Genomic DNA, 18,754 nt, shown 5'->3' with positions numbered 1-18,754 from the left:
CCCCTCCTTAATCAGGGCCAATGGACCTCTGACGGGATGACCATAGAGTAGTTCGAAGGGAGAGTAACCTTCTCCCTCCTGAGGGACTTCTCTATAAGCAAAGAGAAGGCATGGCAGTAGAAGGTCCCACTTACGCTTAAGGGGTTCCTCTAAAGCACCTATCATGCTCTTCATGGTTCGGTTGAACCGTTCTACCAACCCATTGGTTTGTGGATGTTAAGCCGTTGAGAACTTGTAAGTTACTCCGCAGGTTTTCCACATGGCTTTCATGTAGTGGGACATAAAGTTTGACCCCCTGTCAGAGATTACTTCCTTAGGAAACCCGACCCTGGTAAAAATACCAAGGAGGGCCTTAGCCACAGCCGGAGCGGTAACAGTCCTCATAGGAATTGCCTCAGGATACCTAGTAGCATGGTCTACTACAACAAGTATACAACTGTTGCCTGAGGAGGTTGGAGGATCAAGGGGACCAACGATGTCAATCCTTACTCTCTCAAATGGGACTCCCACGACTGGGAGAGGCACTAAAGGTGCCACATTCTTGGAGCCAACCTTACCAGAGGTCTGGCAGGTGTGGCAGCTCCTGCAGTGTTTTTCTACTTCGGCCCCCATCTTTGGCCAATAGAAATAGAGAGAGAGCCTTTCCTTAGTCTTCTTGAAACTCAAGTGACCAGCCAAAGGAATCTTGTGGGCTAACTGCAAGAACTGTGGTCTGTTCTCTTGGGGTACTACAAGTCGTTTGTAGTCTCCAGGTGCAGACTCGGTCGGTTCACTGTAGAAGAGGCCATCTTCCCAGTGCAACCTGTATTTCCCAGGCTCTTGCCCTTCAGCCTGAGCTTCTGCCTGATGGCGAAGACCTTCCAGAGTTGGACATTCTCTCTGTCCCTTACTGAAGTCTGCCCTGCTGGGTCCACCTTCTGCCAGTAAAGACTGCAGCTCAGGATGGTCAACAGGATCCAGATCTCCAATGAGTTCCTGGCCTTCCATTAGCTCTTCCTCAGAGTCTAATTCTACCACGCAGGGTTGTACCTCCCTCTCAGCCTCGGCTGGAGGTGAAGTTATGGGTGTGACGTTGGACAACCGCGGGGAAGTCCGTGTCGGCTGCACTGGAATGCTGGCGGCTGGTTTCGGGATAAAAGTCTTAGGTTTCCCCTTTGCTTCTGATTTCTTGGAGACAGCGGCCGACAATTCCAGTGGAGCAGGAGTGATTTCTTTCTTCATCATCTCCTGGAGAGTACCGCGCGTGGTCCTCTCTCTTGCGGGTCTGGTTAGCTCCTGTAACTGTTTACTAGGAGGTCTGGGATTATGCAATACAACTCCGAGAGTTTTCAAATCGTTACCCAACAGTACGCGTCCTGGTACCTCACTCTGTATGCTGACAGGTATCTTCACAGTCATGTCGTTACACTGGATGAGAACTGGTAATTGGGGAAGCATCTGCACAGGCCCTCCAGCTAACTTGGTGAGGCGTTTGGGTGCCTTAGCAACATCCTCAGCCTGAAAAAACAATTTATCCACCACAGCTATGCTGGCCCCAGTGTCCCTAATAGCAGGAGTCTCCTGACCATTCACCTGTCCTTATAATACTCTTTAGTATTATCGGGGATAGAATTATAGACATCTAAATTCTGTTGTTCCCACAACCCCAGAGATACTAAAGAAACGCTGGCTGAGACTCCAATGGGTCCGTCAGCTAGCAGTAGAAAGTTTCCACTTGCCATTTGGACTTCCTCCTCTGGAGCAAAGGCTAAGGAGACAAGCTGGACCCCTGAAGGTTTACCCTTACATCTGGGATCTCCTTTCACGTGGTCAGTCGAGCCACATACAAAGCATTTACCGAATGCTTTCTGGAATGGTGTCTTGTTCTGACCTCCTTCCGGTTTGGCACCAGAAGACACGCTATTCTGCTGTGGTTTTCCCGGTGGCTTACCCTTCTGGTTTTGTTTTGGGCCCTCTTTGGAAGGTGAGTTATTCGAATTCTCTTTTGGGTCTTTTTTAGGCTGTCTTCCCTCATCCTTTTTCTGAGTGGCCCCAGACTCCTTATGAGTAGCCCTGTTGGCAACCCACAAGTCAGCAGCCTTAGCTAGTGCCCTGGAATCCAATTCCTTCGAATCAGCCAAGTGCTGTCTGAGCTCAGGAGAACAGGCATCATAAATAGACTCCAACATAAAAAGATTTCTCATACTCTCATAAGTGTTCACTTTGTAACCCTTAATCCATCCCTCTAAGTTTTTCAACCCTTCACTCACCCAGGTAGCCCAAGGGGTACCATCATGCTTTTTGAGGGTTCTAAACCTCTTAAGATACTGGGAAGGGGTCTTCCCGAATCTAGCTATCAAAGCTAGTTTCACACTTTCGTAATCCGTCTTATCCGCCTCCCCCAACTCCATTACCACATCAGTCGCAACAGGAGGGAGCCTAGAGAACAACCAGGGAAGCAAAGCATTCCCGGTGATGTCTTGGAGCCCATGATTGTACTCAAACAGTTTCAGACAATCCAACACATCCAATCTCGGTTCAGACATACCCACTAATTCCTTCGGCATCCGGGGTCTTTTGGGACTGGAGCTCCTGGAGGAACCAGGGGAGAGAGAAGCATTTTCCATAGACAACTTTTTCATCTCTAATTCGTGATTAAGTTCTATTTCTCTGAGTCTTAACTCAGCTTGCTTCTGGTCAGCCTGGGCATTCATCGGTCTGAACTCGAGTTCTTGGTTTCGTTCAGATTGAGCCAAGAACCGTTTGTATTCTAGTTTGAGCTTCATTTTTTCAAGTTCAAAATAAGCAGGGTTACTTGTGGGACCTGGTATGGACCCCGTAGACACAGCTGTTAAGGCAGGTAGAGGAGCGGGGGAGACAGTTTCGTTAGCCTCTCCGTCCTCGTCAGCCTCTTCATCGCTATCATCAGAATTACGATTCAGATCAACACCATTACTGTCGTCTACATTCGCTGGGGAGATTGGTTCCTCTGAACAAGTTCCCAGACTTTGGTTCGCCAGCAATCTCTCTATTAGTTCTATCGTCTTGCCTCTTACAGAAAGATTCGCTTGCCTACAGGGAGCTCGCAAACTCTCAGTATTTTCACCTGACAAAGACTCTTGACTGTAGGTTTCCATCGTAGACATGTTTTTTGAAAGTTGCTTTTTGTGCAAAGTTTTGTGGTTAATTATCCTACAGTGTCGAAAAGCACTCTAAACTGTATACTCGATACAAATCCCACCGCTGTACACCAGTGTTAGGCGGAAACCTGTGCATTTCCCTCTGGGACCACTGCAAAAGATTTAGGACTACAGGCGTTGGCGGTGAACCCACTTGGTAGCAGTCTGCACCACACAGATTCACTTGGTAGCTGTGGCTGAGCAGTCAGACTTCTCTCAAGAAAAGTTGAGCAGTATGTGGAGTATACAAAATAGGGCAATTCTTCACAGCAAGACAAGCAAACATGCAACGAGGCTTAGTGTAAAGATATCAAGGTATTTATTTATAACACAACATCTAGGGAAAACACTAAAGCAAATCACGGCAAACAAATCAAACACAATTACTCTACACAGTAGAAAATGATCAATCCCCCTAGCAAAATATCGACAACTCTAGGTTCTACTGGTACCACTTATTTTCAGACAGAGGTCTATACCTCAACCTAGATGACACTTGAATATTAGTTAGGAAGGGAGAGAAAAAGATAGGCAGGTTATGAAATCAACACAGTTCAATCCTACGTGGATAAGATGCAAGGCAGGAAGGCAAGAATCACAATAGATCATAAAGTTCAGAGGCCAGGCCCACTCGGAGAGAGGCAAGGCGCGATGTCCCAAAAAGTCTCTAGTGGAGATGCATTCAAGTCTTTATAGCAAATTGTTATCAGCAGATTGAACCAGTTCAGAACAGAGAATGAGCAAAGCTTGGAGGCGACCCAGCGGAACGGAGAGGATTAAGACACCTGACTCCAACCGAACGAAAGGGAAGCAAGGCGGACACGGTACCTTGTTGTGGAGGGCAGCTCCGGCAGGGGCAGTTGTTCCTGGTGGTGGATGCACGTCGGGTCTTTGCCAAGAGTAGAGATGATCTCGTCGTCGAAGGAAAGTGAAGTCCGGTGCACCACCAGGGAAGAGACCAGCCGCGGAGTGCTCTGTCACAAGGCACCAGCTTTTGGTCGCGTTACAGGGATAGTGGCTATCCGGTTGCCGAGGTGCTCTGCACAGGCAATTCGACCACTGCGTCCTGAGGCGAATAAAAAGCAAAGGGGACTGGTTGTTCCCACCAGTCAGGGGAAGAGACTCTCCGGCAGGGAGATCTCCTCTGTCGTCGGGAAGTGGTGAGTCGGCTCAGCAGGTCTCCTCCAGAGGTGTCGTCGTTGCAGGTCGGCTTAGCGTTACCCTCGTCGGATTCTTAGGTCCTGTGGCAACTTCTGAAGATCCAGTCCCAAAAGCCCTGCTTTTATGCAGAAGACCCCCATTCATTCAGCCTAGCTGTCAATCAACACAAGCTAAGTGGTGAGCGGGAACGCTCACCACTTGCGCCAATCACTCCAGAGTGCGACCGGAGTTGGCAAAGCAACTCGGTCCAGGGTGCCTAAACCCCCTCCCACACCCCTGTGGTAACCCAGACAAAATGGCACCACTTTGGAGGGTCTCTGTACAGAGCCCGCCAAAAGTGGAACAAAGGGCTCGACCTTTGGTTTAGGAGTTACAGAGACGAACACAGACGCCATTTAAAAACCGAGTTCTGGCAGAAAATACCATCCGATAAACTTATTTAAGATAAGGAGACCGGTGGTAAGTTAGAGATTAACGAGAAAAAGAGCCAATATCCAACAATGGGACGAATCCCATAGGGTTATGTTCGGGGTCGGACATAACAAGTAGTTTCCACTGCCACCACTCGACGAGGGGGGACGGGACAGTGCCCCCTCGAGTAACAGATCTGGAAGTAATTGAATAACCCCTACTAGTACGTCCACAATAAGATGGTTTGTACTAGTTCTGTTAGTAAATTTAGGTCTAGTAAAGCCAATGGTGACTTTACATGCCCGGGGAGACAGTAGTATATGGTGGCGGTCCGTTAGGACGCCCCAGTGTTACGGCACATAGGGTGCGGTGTAAAACCTACATAGACAAACTTATGAGACCCTATGGAGTAAAATACCCCATAGCCCATCAAACACATTGACATTTCAAAGGAATTATACCCATACATGTCCAAGAGTGGGAGGAAAAGAGTCTCACTCTTGGCAGGATAGAAAAAAACAAACTCCCGAAATCCAGCAAAGCTGCTGGGGGACTCACTAGGTTAGGAAATTCAGCCTAAACAGAGAATTCTCCCTAACACTGACCATGGCTGCTTCAGTCTTGACTCCAGGCCAGACAACCTCGCCATGCAGCTCCACATTTCAGCTTATTCTTGCTGTGTCTCAGTATTCCCTTTCTTCTTCATGAGTCCTGGCTTACTAAATTCAGGCTACTGATGTCCAGCTTCTATACAATGCTGCTTCACCTGAATTCTGTTCACTGACTATAGCGAGCTTCTATGATGCGTTAGTCTACTTACATTTCAGCGTCTGTACAATAATTGAACATTTGATTCTCTACAGCACTTTGTGCACAAATAATCTTCTTTTTCATATTTAAAAGTTCACTTGATTCTTTACTTCATCATTAGTTTCTGCAGGATCCATACATCCTCTTCAGCCAGTATCTCGGGCCCTTGTATATATCTCTTGTGATGTCACTAGTTGCATTCTTTGCTCTTTTTCATATTCCTTCAGGGAGTTCCACTCTTAGGTTGTCATCACTTCGGGATACATTAGGTAGGGTTGCTTCAATGGGTTTCTTCTCTTAAATACACATCTGTGGTATTGGTACAGCTGCTTGTGTCAAACACGGCACAATCTCAGGTCTCCAACATATGGATGTAGGGGGGCAGGGTTTCCTATAGAGGCATGCAGCTGCTCCTCTACAAACTATTTGTGTATGAGATTAGGAGTACATTTAAAACTCTGGAGGGAAATAAATATCTTTTAGAAGGTAGGTGAATTATCATGTATTGATTTATGATATTACTAGCTGAATAAAACGGTTTCATCCGTTATTTCAATTCTCTGATTTTCAAATCTCTGATCAGCAAGTCTCACTTCAATTTCTTCACCAGTTTCATTTTCATTGCTTGTTTTTTTAGCAGAACACATTCTCAGATTGGTAAGTGTTGCTTGAGTTTCTTCAGCAGTTTCATTTCTTTGTTGTACAGAAGCACTATTTCTCTGATTAGTAAGTCTTGCTTCAGGTTTTTCAGCACTTAATTTGTTCTGTCTCAAAGCATATTGAATTCTATGAGTTTCATGGTCTTGAGATCTTCCTTCTTCAGAATGTTTATCATGTTTCAGCTTTGATGCGCGGTGATGAGCACTTCCTATAAACGAGCTGTAGATGGCGGTTAATTATCTCAGGATGACCTATCAAGCCAGAAATAGTTTAATTAAGTCTACAATGAAATACAGAATACTCCATGCAGAATTCATGACACCAGACCTTGCTGTTCATGAGGAGGTGAGATTGCCACTTACAAACCCACAAACAAACACAACTTTGTTATATATAGGTGTAATGAATTTGATTTTTTGACTCAGATCCAAAATAAAACATTACAAAAGAATTAGAACTCTCTTTGGAAGAAAGGAGCACCAATATAGTATACCCTTGCAACTGACAAGGTAAAAGTAGTCTAAGTGGGCAATACAGCAATTACTGTGTTCTGGAAAGCCCTACCACCCCTCGGACCTACATAACATAGCGTTCCAAAGTTTTCTAGCTAATAAGTATTATCCCTATCACTGCTTAAATCCAACCATTACGTACCATTTCATTAACTCGTGTCCCCCCATTTTAGGTGCTTTCTCAAATCTAGGTTTTTCTGCATTTAATGTTGTTCCCCCAGTTTGGGCATTTCCCCCTCTACCTGTGTATCCAAAATCTAGTTGTTTCTGCATTTACTGTTGTGCCCACGATGTAGGCATTTCTCCCTCTATCCAGGTATTTCAAATCTGGGTCTTTCTGCATTTACTGTTGTATCCCCATTTTAGGAATGTCTCCCCCTGTTCAGGTGTCACTAATCTAGGTGTTTCTTCATTTACTGTTGTATTCTTATTTTAGGTGTTTCTCTCTATATCCCGGTATCCCAAATCTAGGTGATGCTGCATTTCTGTTGTGCCCACATTTTAGGTGTTTGAACCCTTTATCCAGATCTCCCAAATCTAGATATTACAGGATCTATCGCTGTGCCCCCATTTTAGGTGCTTCACCCTTCATCCAGGTATCCCAAATGTAGGTTTTACTGCATTTATTGTTGTGCTCCCATTTTAGGTGTTCCTGCCTCTATCCAGGTATCCCAAATCTAATCTAGGTGTTTCTGTGTCTACTGTTGTGCCCCCATTGTAGGCATGTTTTTTAACAACTTTATTTATATTTGCACACAGGTTATGCACATAACATTATTCCAGACATTTGTTTTTTACGCAACTTAAGCCAGTGAGATTTCTTCAGTGGTTGGGAACTCAAGTTCATTTAATTCCGCTAGGTATTGTTTATATCTTGACCATATGTTTCTAGGTTTGGAGGAGGGTAACACAGAGTCAATGTACAATTCCTCGTTGTCATTAGCCCACATCATGTCCTTATTCCAGTCTTCTTTGGTTGGGGGGCTTATATTCTTCCATCTCATCAGAATGACCCTTTTAGCGATTAGTAGGCTCACATTTAGCAGTTTACGCCATGTCGGGTTCATCTTTCCCACCACCCCCAACATACATATTCTTGGGGACCATTCCATTGGCTGATCTGCCATCATGTCCAGTGCTCCACATACATCAGCCCAATATTGTTTCAATTTAATACAATCCCATAGCATATGAAATATGTTCGCATTCTCGCTGTTGCATCTTGGGCAGTTGCCGGGCATGGTGGGATATATTTTCTTGAGTTTTGCTTGGGAGTAGTGTGTCCTATGTGTTATCTTATAATGAATCAGCTTAAATCCTGAGTTGCATGATATTTGTTTGGTTAGTGAGCATATCTGAGACCATTCTTGATCCTCAATCTGTTGTCCCAGATCTTGCTCCCACTTACCCCTGGCTGAATGATTCACTCTCGGTTGTGTCTGTATTATAATCTTATACAACGCTCAGGCGGTTATCTTCTGTGTCCCCCCAGTGTAAATGTAGCGTAGCGCCATGTTAATTTCCGGTTCCTTTGGGAATGAAGGGAACATACGACGTGAAGTGTCCTTCACCAGAGCATATTGAAGCTTAAGTGTATTTGTGTTACCCACTACGTCTTTAATGTCTTCCCAAAGTACAAACTGCTTCTCTGGGAATAGCTGTCCCCATTGTGTAATTCCTCTCGAGCTCCAGTGCTTCGCTACTGCACTCTCATCAGATAGAGATGTATAAGGGTCGCCCCAGATTGGCATGCTTGGACGATATAATTTACTGGCCTCAAATATTTCTGTGATTTTTGCCCATGCTGTGATCGTGACTTTGGTTGGGTTTATTGCGTTATAGTGCTTGGGGGCCGGCCGAGTGATCCTTTGCAGTGCTATCACTGCTTTATGCTCTACTGATATGGGGGCTGAGGGGCCTGGGTCTATGAAGGATGTGGCCGAGCTCGCAGCATGGTGTGCCTGTGCCGCAAGGTAGTATATTTCCAGGTCAGGTGCCATCAGTCCACCCGTAGGGTACGTGTCAGACATGACCCTCCAGCTTAATCTCGGATGTCCACCCCACGCAAACGCTATACAGGCACTGTTTATCCTGGAAAACAGAGCATGACCTGGCCAGACTGGGACAGCATTGAAAAGGTAGAAGAGTTTTGGTAGTATAATCATTTTAATCAGTGCTATCCTTCCCATCAGAGATATGGGCAGGGTATTCCAACGTTTCATTTTGATGCATAGATCTTCTACTAGAGAGGAGTAGTTCAGGGTGCGAGAAAGTTGGGCCGTCCTTGCTATGTGTGTGCCTAGATATGTGATATGAACCGGGCTCCATATGAGGCCGTGCAGGTTTCGAGGCTGGGCTGTATTTTCGGTCAGCGGGCATATCTCCGATTTGTTAGGGTTAAGGCAGAGCCCTGAGTACTCGCCAAACTTCCCCACTTCTGCCAGGACCTTACTGAGTGTGCGATCGGGGTCCCTTAGGTATAATAGGATGTCATCGGCATATAGTGTTATTACATGAAGTTTACCGCTGCTCTGGATCCCAAACGTGTTGTAGCATGATCTAAGTATGTCTGCCATTGGTTCTATTATTAAAGCAAAAAGGAGCTGGGATAGTGGGCAACCCTGTCTCGTACCACCCAGCAGTTCCAGGATCTCTGTGAGTGTTCCGTTGATCCTAATCCTCGCTTGTGGTCGTGTGTATAATATTTTGATCAATTTTATGAATTGCGGGCCAAACCCATAGTTCCGCAGCACCCCAAAGAGAAAGGGCCAGGAAACTGTATCAAACGCTTTCCTCATGTCTAGAGAGACTGCTATCGCTTGGGCTTCGGGGGGGATGGTGGAGATGATGTGGTGACATCGTCTTATGTTAGTTGCTGTGGATCTGCCTGTTATAAACCCAGCCTGGTCCTCATGAACCATATACTGCATCAGCGTTGTGAGTCTAATGGCCAGAATCTTTGCTAAGATCTTAGTGTCCGTGTTTATTAAAGAGAGTGGTCGATATGACTCGCAGTCTTCGGGAGGCTTCCCCGGTTTGAGTAGCAGTGTTATTATTGCCTCTCTTGAGGTTTCTGGTAGCTCTCCTTTTTGTATCGCCTCTATCCATGTTGCATGAAGTCTGGGCGCTAGCAGATGACTGAATTCTTTGTAGAATTCAGCTCCCAACCCATCTGTGCCCGGCGACTTCCCGCTGGGGAGTGCTTTGATTGCTTCTATTATCTCAGCCTCAGTGATGGGTTCTTCCAGCGATTCCCTAGTGGCATCTGCTATGAGGGTGGTGGGTATTCAGGAAAGATATTGTTCTATTTCGGGTTCTGTGACAGTGCTCTGTGGAGAGTATAGGTCTTTGTAAAATGCATAAAATGTGTCCTTCAATTTTGTCTGATCAGTGGTCACTGTACCATCCGTTGTTCGTTTACAGGGTATAGTCGTGGGGCCCCTTTCACCTTGCACTGTCCTAGCCAATAGCCTTCCTGGCCTTTCCCCTTCTCCATACCTACGTGCTGCCACTGGTCTATCGAAGTATCTGACCTCTTGGTCTGCTGCCTCGATGTATTCATCGAGCGTGTTTTTGACCTCTAAGCTAATTTGGGGCGATGGAGTGATCGCATATTGGGCCTGTAGGGCGGCTATGTGTGTCACAAGTCGGGTTAACCGTCCCCTAATATCTTTCAGGATTCCCCCTTCTATAGATATCGACTGCCCCCTGATGCACACTTTAAATGCTTGCCATAAAGTAGCCTGAGAGGAGACCGAGTTTTCGTTTAAGTCAACATATTCCTGTATGTGTTGTTCCATTGAATTTTTATAAACTAGATCTCTCAGTGCCTCCGGCTTAAATCTCCATGGTGGACGGAAATGTGTCTTATCTGGGATTCTCAGTGTTAGTTGTATCGGAGAGTGGTCAGAGTAGGTCCTAGGGTAAATGTGGGAGTTTGTGACCCATGTCATGCTCCCCGGGTCCAGTAGCCATAGATCTATTCTGGTTGGTCTACGTTTGGGCCATATATGTTTAGGAGAACTATTTCTTTGTCAAATAGATTGCCATGTAGTAGCACATATCTCCCTTCCGGGTTGCATTCTGCCTTTATTAGCTGGAATGGTAATGTTTTAAGCAGTAATATTGCGACCCCTCTCGCTCGTCTGGAATATGTGGTGAAATATTGATAAGAGCCCCAATTAGGTATCACATGTTCTGTCTGTCCTGGACCAATATGTGTCTCTTGAAGGAAGATGATCTTAGCAGCTTGTCTGTTTAGATATGCCATGATCATTCTCTTCTTTATCTTAGACCCAAGGCCCCTTACATTCCAGCTTATCGCATTTATATCATCTCTGCTTAGTTTACCCATTGTCTCTTACGTATTTCTTTTGGTTTGTGCTCCAGTAGCCTCCCGTTGTGTGCTTTAGTGCAAACGTGCCATTCCCCTGTGTGCTTTTTCTTTTTCCCACCCCTTGTACATAACAAACCCCCAACATCCCCTGTGTCCCCGCTGCCCCCACCCTCACAGTGCCCCAAACTTCAACTGTGCAATAGGTTGTCCATCCCTTCCCTCCAATCAACATCTTAAGCACCTGCTACAGGGGGGGCTGCGGCGTCTTCAGTGCAGCTGCCGGTGTCGAATCATTTCCGGTGTTGTCCAGTTACTCGTTCTTATCGTGCTGTCTAAGGTGCTTATTGACAGTCGTTGAGAGTTGAATTTCGACGCACCTTAGTGTAGAGTTCTGTGTGGAGCCTGCCTTGTTAATGTCCGTTTCGCTTCTTTGGTGTGCTGGTGGTAATGTGGCCATTTTTTTCATCTTAGTCACCATCAGTTGCGGATCATTCCTTATTCGGAGGAATATGTGTCTCTATAAAGTTCGCCGCCTCTTCAGGAAATGTGAAGAAAAAGGGCTTGTTTTGGTGTTGGATTTTCAATCTGGCGGGGTAAAGCATTGCATACTGCACTTGCCGGTCTCGTAGCATTTTCTTGACCCCGTTGAAGAGCTTCCGTTCCTGTTGGACTGCCAACGTAAAATCCGGGTAGATGCGTATTATATTTGCCTCCCATCTTAACTCCTGTTTCTCTCTGGAGGTTCTAAGGATCAGATCTCTGTCCCTGTAATTCAATATACGTGCAATGATCGGTCTCGGATAAGCCCCTGGCTTGGGTTTCGGGGCCACTGATCTGTGTGCCCTCACCACTATAAACGTCGGGGACCATCCAGGATCCCATAATAGCATGCACAGGAGGTCTTCTATCGCTTTTTCCATCGGCCCCTTAATTGCGTCTTCTGGGACCCCAATAATGCGGACATTGTTCCTCCGAGGTCTCGCTTCTAAGTCCTCACATTTGGTTTTCACGGTGCCCAGTTCAATAGCCATAGTGGAGACTGTGGATTTCAATGCTTCAAGGGCATCTTCCGTGCCTGATATTCTTGTTTCAGCCTCTGTCATACGAGAGGTGGTCTTTTCAAGTTGGGCTTTCATGGTGGCCACACTGACTGTGATCCCGTCAAGTTTTTCGGTGAGCGTTGCAAAGCCCTGCTGCATGGCCGTGAAAACTTCCTGGGGGTTCAGCATTGTTGCAGGAGGGGGCTGATTGTCCTACGTTGCCATCTCCCCTTCGACCTCAGATGCCGTGTCTTTTTGGATTGCGGTTGTATATTTGTCTATTGTGCCTCTGTTCTTTTTGGGGCCAAAGTTCTTGGGCATCGTCACCTATTCAGTTGAATTAAATGTTAAATTCTCAGCAAGAGTGTCCTCACTGATTTCCTTTAAATGGGATGTGCGTCTTGCTTTGTCGTCAAATTAGCCGGAGGTTCCGACTAGCTTATGGGAGTGCTCCACTTGCTCCGTTTATATGTCCTGCGAGTGCCACAATTGCCAAAGTGTGTTTAGGGCGCAGATACCGTTAACCAGTATACCAGCAGGCACTTTTTCCTGGTTCTCTTTCCTTTTCCAGGGTTGTGTGGTCTGTACAGTGCGTGGGTAGAGATGGGCGCGTGGGTTTGCGTTCGTTTACGAGATGAGGCGGCAACCTATACGTCTTGAATCGCACCTTGTCTGTCGTTCATGCTACTTCCTTATCCCAGGGGGCGCGTGTAAGTTGGGGGGACACCTCGCCCCGAACTGTGAAGCTATGCAATACCTCTGCCACTGCCTGTAGTGTTCGGTTTATGCCCCCTTTAGTGCCGCTCTATGTGCCTTCCGTTCGGAGGGAGAGTCGCATGTATCGGCGGGGGAGGGGCGGCTTGCCTTACCTCCCCGCTCGTGTGTTGCGGTGCGATCCGAAGTCTTCCCCTCTCTCCTGGTTCATCCGATCATCCACGAGAGGGTCCGCAGGTGCTCTACAATGTTCGGAGCGCCCACGGTTCTCCCTCTCGCGAGGGCACTCGCCTGCTTTTTCGCCTGTGTTGCTCGCATAGTTTTGGATCTGGGCTCCTCCCCGCCGCTCTCGGTTGCCGCTCCTCCACGTGCCGCAGGATCTTGCTGGGCTTATTTCTCGGCGATCCCTTCTCCGTCTGGCCTCAAATTTTCTGTGCCTCTTCCGAGGGTGCTACTGCAGGCTCCTCTCGAGTTTCATGGGGAATTGGGACAATTACAAGCGATTATCCCGGCTTAAGGCACCGAAGTCTGCCGGAGCCTACACAGAAACCGCCATCTTCCTCTGTGCGCAACAGCGCCCCCCCCCCCATTGTAGGCATGTTAACCTCTATCCAGGTATCCCAAATCTAGGTGTTTCTGCATCTACTGTTGTGCCCCCCATTTTAGGTGTGTCTCCCTCTATCCAGGTCTCCAAAATCTAGGTGTTACAGCATCTATCGGTGTGCCCTCGTTTTAGGTGTTTCTCCAGTTATCCAGGAATCCTAAATGTAGGTGTTTCTGCCTCTACAGGTGTGCCCCCATTTTAGGCGTTCCACCATCTATCCAGCTATCCCAAATCTATATGTTTCTGCCATTACTGTTGTGTCAATCATCTTTAATCCAATTCTCCCGGTTGCTATACCGCCTCCACTAATTCCCAATCCATATGCAATGCCTTATCAGAACACTTCCACAACATCAATATCGACTGACATTCTGTAAAATAGAAATAATTCCCCCATCCATTCCCCATCCACTGCCAATTCTCTGTCCAAACTCCCTCATGATGCAAACCTTTGCCTCTTTCTCTTCGATCTCAAACCAGTAGTTCCTCTCGCTAGTAGCGTAAGACCGCCCATCAAGCTCCCCTGAAAACCCTTGCTCACCCACCCTCCTCAAAAACCTCCTAGCCTCAACCTGTGCAGGCAGTATCGCACGCTCAATACTTAACCACTCCCGGAAGCTTTAAAAAACCTGCTTCATCAAACTCCTCCTAAAAAAAATATGATCTTTGACCCACTCCTTCCCCAGAACTACCACCCCATTTCCAACACCCGTTTCATGGCCACACACATGGACATCACAGCATACAGGCAACTCAGCCATTTCACTGAAATCAACAACCTCCTTGACCCTGCCCAATCTGGCTTCAGACCGCTCAGAAGTATGGAGTCCTCCCTAATGTCTGTTTGGGACAACCTGAAAAGAACAGCAGATGTGGAAGGATGCACTGTACTCATTCCCCTTGACCTCTCTGCCACCTTTGATAGCATTGACCACACCATTGTCCTAGAAAGGGTTCACTCTTCAGGAATCATATGACTTAATCACAAAGGGTCTCTTCTTAACCCAGAGCAAGCTCCTTCTTGGGGTAGAGGATCAGAGAGATGGGATTCTCTGGGAAAGGTAACAGTATCAGTTCCATCTTATGTGATGTTATTTTATTTTATATTTGTATAGCGCCTACTGTCATTGTTATGGCTTGAAAATGTAGCAGCGGATGAACACTCGTCAGAAGACCGTAGTCTGTGCAAATATGTAGATAAAATGAGCAATACAATGCATGAGAACAGTAATTAAAATTGGGTGATTAGCAGAGATGACTGGGTTAAAACATTTTAAATCATACAGCACCAATTGCTCAGACATAGGGAAGACTGCCGTGTCAGTGATCATGTGACAGTTAGACTGAATTTTTCATGGGACTCCACTGTATTCCATGGGTTGCAGTACAAGAGGGGTCATGCCTATTACAAATAGTCAATCAATCCCTAGGGCAACTGTCTACAGTTTAGTCCTCTGCTACACTTCACATGCAGCAAACATGAACACAGTCTAATGTGCAGTAACATGCAAATGACATGCCCAATTGTAAGATAAGACAGAGATGCATTGAGCACATGTCCTTTTATCTGTATGATCTTGTTATTGCAGTAAAACATGTATTACATTGGATTCAAATGTGGTGGTGGTGATACATGGACACCTACAGAGAAAAATACTGACCTTGTCCATGCTATTTTCAGGACACCCGGTCCTCTAGAGAAAAATGACTCGATGACCCCCCCTCTTTGATCCACCAACCAGAGTCCCCTGAAGGTCCATTCCCCTGCCTATTGGAGTCCTGAATGTCTGATCGTTGGAGAGTGGGAATTCCCAAAAAGTATTATCCTCCCCTTTGACCCTCTAATACCCCTTGCAACACCAGAAGCCTAACGCTTAGCAGCATGAACAAAGACAAAATGCAATTAACTTTAAAACTTGGCGGTCACATCCATGACATTGTGTCATGCATGCCCATCTTTCGGGTGGGCCCTCATGTATGCACAATAGACAAATTACTGTTTCAAATGGGGATATCTATAAATGGCAATATAGCTGTGCCAAGAGTTAAGGACATGTTTGCCGGTGATAGATGTGAGGTGACAGATTGATGGGAGTGTTGGGTGTGGGAGTGGAGGGTCTGATGGACAGTCAAGCAGGTGAGAAACTGTGTCAGAGGGTGACAAGTGTGGCTAGTGACCTCACTGAATTGCATGGTATGCTGTGAAAGGAAGCCTGAAGTTTCTTAGATTCCTTTCAATCTGAATTCTAGTGTGTGTCAATGCAATACATACTGATAGCTAATTTAGGATATGCAGTCTCCCAAGCAGAGAGCAGTCAAGCAAACTGCTTATAAAAATAATTAATTATAGCGGAAGGCATAATTGACATAGTCCTACCTTCTTGGTCCGTAATAATGTTTTACACTTTATGCAGTCTACAGCAGGATCCATTGAGATGCAACCAGGAGGAGGATTGAGACTAACTGCTGGCTCTGGATCCATGGGGTGATTTTCCTGGAAATTCAGTCGATCATACAATGTTACGTCTATTTTACTGTCTGTTATTCAATGGAGTAATCACTTAAATGTATTTCCTGTGTCAAGAAATATCTAGCCCAATACGACATTAGATTACAGATCACTTACATGGGAGGACTTGGTCCACTGATTTTTTTCTACTTCTTGTACAATAGTGTGGGGTGTCGTTGGGGTGTGTTTTATCATGAATACATCATATTTAGGCATAACAGTAGTAGTTGTACATTTCCTCAGATACCCAAAAAGAAAGGGCATGACAGCCTTTGTTCACTCGAATCAAGTAGGAATATATCCTAAGAAAAAATATGCACCACATAACAATGTTCCACCATACCGACAATTTGCAACTTTCCCGGCAAAACCGAGTATTTTTTCTACCATGGCCAACTATCCACTTTTTGATGATGTTATTATTCCAGTACTTTTCTTGGATTGACAATGCCATTCAAAGTTATTTTTCAAAATGGGGTGGTTTGTTCAACCTATACATTTACAACATTGTGTCCGAACAAATGGTTAATTTTAAGAACTAGTAAAAGGAATATGCGCAGGTTGTTCAGCATTTGCAGAGCACGGACAATATTCTGGAACTGTTGGCTTCTTTCACTGACGAACATATATCCATGTGGCCAATCCTTGGAATTTCATCACTGTAGTAGAAACCAAAATTACCTGATAGGGTCCCTTTTACCTAAGGGGTAAAACATTATTTTGCTATTCAACATTGACATTGACTCTCTTGCCCTAGTTCCGGTGCATGACACATTTGGTCCACTTCTATGAATATGGATTGACCTAACAGACTTGATTAGCCCATTACAGTTAATGGGCAGTGCATTCTTTCAAGAGATGTCCTTAATCATGAGCTATGCCAGAGGCATAGCAAGAATCAATAGAAACAGTGAAATATTGACTTTTACTAGTGTGCAAACCTTGTTGCAATCTATAGGTTCAGCTATCTGTGCAGAGAAAATCGTGGAAAGTGGATCAATTTGTATCACAGATGGGGAACAGACAGCATAGCCAACAACCTATTTTCCTTTTGAGCCATGCTGGCATGAACCATCTACAAAATAAATGACATCAGGATTTTGCAAAGGTGCATCACAGTGATCATCCCTGGGCAGGGTTGGTTCATCCATATTACGTGACGAGGAACCAACTTGCATCCCATTCCAGATGAGTCAAGCAAGCTCAGTGAAAACACTAAGCATTGCCTCAGTGCTTGCCGTATCTGAGGACTGTTGTCAAATTGAAACATGGTTTACCTTTGGGAGTTTGTCAACACCAGTGCACATGCCCAATGAGCCATGCAAGACCTGGGGATTTTGCTTCACCGGGCTTCCGTGGTCTTTTGAAAATACAAGAAAGGAAACCGCAGGTCTGAATATGTATACAGAGTGTTAATGCCCATCCCTCACATTCAGTAAATTAATGCTGTATGAATATGTGTGTGCTTGCATTTGTGCCATGCACAAGCCCACTGATTGGTGCGGGAGGATGGGGGCTTGGGTACGAATTTGCCAGATACATATTCTTATTGTGGCATAGTATTTTTTACTGGGCATCAATGATAAAGCAAATATGATAAGTATTATTACATTGATAAACTTCTCTACTTAGGTCCAGCTAGTCTAGCTATATCTTCTTACTGTGGTAGGTCATTCTTTACTGGACATCAATGATAAAGCACACTTAGGAAGTACTCTTATGTGGCTAGAATGACCTACATATATATGCTCAGTCTGGATTTATTTTCTTCCAATGTCTGGGCATTTCTTTCATGTGAATTAAGGGTAACCCACAAAATGATTGTTGTTATTTCATGGCTAAACTGGCCTGCCTTGGTGCAGCCAGTTTGAACATGTTTTCTTACTGTAGAATAACATTATGGTATGGACATGAATGGTACAGCACACATGGTAACATTTTAAATGTGGGTAGACTGACCTACATTACAACAGTTAGCCTGGATCTATTATCTTACTGTGACATGATATAGTATTACTGGTAAGAAGGGTACAGTAAGCATGTTGAGTGTTCATGTATGGTTTACAGGCCTGCAATGGTGCAGCAAGTTTGTGATTGTTTTATTATTGTGTAATGGCATTTTTACTGGCAGAGCAAATAGTGTGTGTTTTTATCTGGAAATACTGGCTTACAGCCAGTATGGAAATGTATGTGCACAGCAAATGTGAAAATTATTTTAGTACTGGTATACATTGTGGGTAAAAGCATTACGAAAATGTGTCGGAAAATACTCATGTGCACTGTTGGTACAAAAACAATAACAAACTGTGGGGCTTTTTACCAATTGTTTCACAGAAACTGTGCAGTAGAATAGTAACCAACTATTTTAAATATTTTCAACAGAAGAGAAACTCTACCAAAACGTCCTTAATTGGTTCATGCTCCGTTGATGAGCTCAGTGTCTCCCCCATATTTTTGGCAAACATGTAGGTCCCGCCAATTAAAGAATGTACCAGCCGCAACTGTTTCTCAGATGAGTACATTTGGTTATGACAGAAATATAGTTCAGGGCTTGTCCCTCAACTGGACCAGGCAATAAGGTGGTAGGGTTTAAAAATTAGTCCAAGTAATAAGTGATGAATTCAGTAATCATCTCATATTTCATGAGGCAAGAAGTGGAAAGCGATAGGAATGTGAAGCCATAATTTCTGTGACATCATCGATGCTCCTGTCCGGAAACAGGCAGCAATGGTGCTTGTACCACATCCTGTTTCACTCTTTCAAATTCCTTGGTACAAGCCCCTTACCACCCAAACAAGACTTTCTTCTTGTGAGTCCTCTCATATTCTTGATCGTGTCT

Source organism: Ambystoma mexicanum, chromosome 5q (assembly GCF_040938575.1).
Source record: "Ambystoma mexicanum isolate Mex_15411 chromosome 5q, UKY_AmexF1_1, whole genome shotgun sequence".
NCBI classification, from domain to species: Eukaryota; Metazoa; Chordata; class Amphibia; order Caudata; family Ambystomatidae; genus Ambystoma; species Ambystoma mexicanum.
This window is presented reverse-complemented; position numbering follows the sequence as displayed.